Genomic DNA, 2,311 nt, shown 5'->3' on the forward strand with positions numbered 1-2,311 from the left:
CCCCCCCCACGCCAGCTGACCTGGATCTTATTTTAGATCTTAGTCCTGTGATTCTAAAACAGTGAGGCCATATTTGCATGTTCATATGTATATGCATGAAGGGAGTGTGGAAATTACTTGTCAGTTCTGTGCATCTCATTGTGTGGACACATCTGAGAAGACTGACCCAGTCTGTCTGTGCTGAGACCTGGACACTGAGCATTTCAACAGTGTCACAGTTGATTTAAACAGCAGTTAGCATTAAAAACAACAGTGAATGGATATTTTTGGAAGATCACCTAGTGAACTAGTTTTGGAGTAGCCTCCCAAAACCCTGTCCAAGTAAAGGGTTTGTTTTGTTTTGTTTTGTTGAGAAATATGAATAATCTGGTAAAATGAGAGTTCATTTCATTTTTTAATGAAGAATGAAGTCACTCATAACAAGCTAATTAGCATGGTTTGTTCTTTTGACAAATATTTTTCATTTTTTTTGAAACATCACATCGTGTTAGATGTCATAACAAAATAAAGACAATCAAAGTAGAAACGATTGATGCCATCCTCAGCAGATATAAGAAGCAACCAAACAGAAAGTGAGTTCTTTTTAGTAATAAGGAGTAAATTAGACATAATTAGTGTACAGATCAAAGTAGTGGGCAAAGGGGTAATTAGGAAATCTTTCTTGGAGGAGGTTTGCTATAGAAAACTTTGGTGAGGTGCAAATGCTGGGAGAAGCGCTCAGAATGTGGGTTGTTGTGATGCCAGTAAAGATACTTGCTGCCAAGTCCAGCACTCTGATCTCAAGCTTCTACAGCGTGGAAGGAGAGAAGCAACTCATGCAGGTTGTCTCTCACCTCCACATGCTATGGCATGAACAATTAGAATGTATGATAAGTAGCCAGCCCCAGTAATCTGCTCACTTGAGCCTATACCACTAGTCATTGGCAAATACACCTATAATTGGTCTACACTGACTGTGTACAATAGGTTTTTACATTTAGCACAGGAAATGAGCCCGGCCCTTCAGGAGTTTCTATTTATCCAAGTTCTGGAATGTTGGTTAGCTCTATTTGCACTTTGTTGACTTGGAATCCCATACACATTCCTCTTGGGAAAATCCAACCCTTCGGGTGACAGTGCAGAACTGTCCACCGACAAATAGACTAGAAGATGGAAAACCGAGTCTTCACTCCCAACCAGCTATGTGGTTCTCAGAAAGCCAATGCTTGTCAAGTGCCTGGACACTCTTCTCACAACCAACAGAAAACCCGAAAGCCAAAAAGCCTTTCATGAATGTTCACTCTTTCTTTGAGCATTAAGGCCATTGCTTACAGTCCAGGGATGTTGACTTGCTCAGCTGCAATGAAAATAATTAGACCTATTTTGTGGAACGTCTTAAGGGTTAAGAGAGATGGCTGTCAGTGTAGCCAGCATATAGGACTTGGCATGGAGTGACCATGCCCAGTATTAGCTGGACTGAAATTGGGAGGGGGACGGGGGGTGGGGGCAGGTGCTTTAACAGGACACTCTGAATCTTCAGGATTAAGATTGTGTTTCCTGGGTTTTTGTTTTGTTTTGTTTGATTTTGTTTTTCTGCTACTTCTGTTATTTTTAATTATGTACCTATGTATGTATAGGTGGGTGGACATGTGTACAAGTGTGCATACAGGCACCTAAGGACAAGATGTCAGATCCACTGGAGCAGAGTCACAGGCAGTTATGAGCTGCCTGATGCTGGTGCTGAGAACAGTACCCACTGCTGGGTCTGGACAGCCCTGCTGCTTTATTTTTTAAGAAAGGAAATCCCAATATATTGCTTGATTTGTATGGCTTTAAAGGAACTAGCTTCTTTAATACTACAGGCGACCATACAGGTTTGAGACAATGACCCAGCCCTCCCCTCACCCGTGTGTGTGTGTGTGTGTGTGTGTGTGTGTGTGTGTAAATAAGGAGTCTAAAGCACTCAACACCTCTTCAAACCAATGCCTTTGCAATTAAGTGTATTGAAATTCACATGTCAGAGGAAATATATTCTCACAAGCCCTTCTTCCCAGCACCTCCCTTTGCAGTGAAGCATTAATTTACTTACGAACATTTGATTAAACTCTTAAGGTTCAACCCTAGGAGGAGGCAGCAGTGGACAAAGGATTATTGTCATTCATCATCAACACATTTAAGTCTTCCCCTCCAGTTGCCTATGAAGGATTAGCATTTCCCTGAAAGGAGCAGGACAGAATAAATTGCATCCCTGGCCAAAGAACTGCCAGCTCCTTTCAGCTGGGGGCGCATACCGGGAGCTTTTCCCATATTAGTCAGCTTTATCTCAACTTCT

This window comes from Mastomys coucha, unplaced genomic scaffold (assembly GCF_008632895.1).
Source record: "Mastomys coucha isolate ucsf_1 unplaced genomic scaffold, UCSF_Mcou_1 pScaffold4, whole genome shotgun sequence".
NCBI classification, from domain to species: domain Eukaryota; kingdom Metazoa; phylum Chordata; class Mammalia; order Rodentia; family Muridae; genus Mastomys; species Mastomys coucha.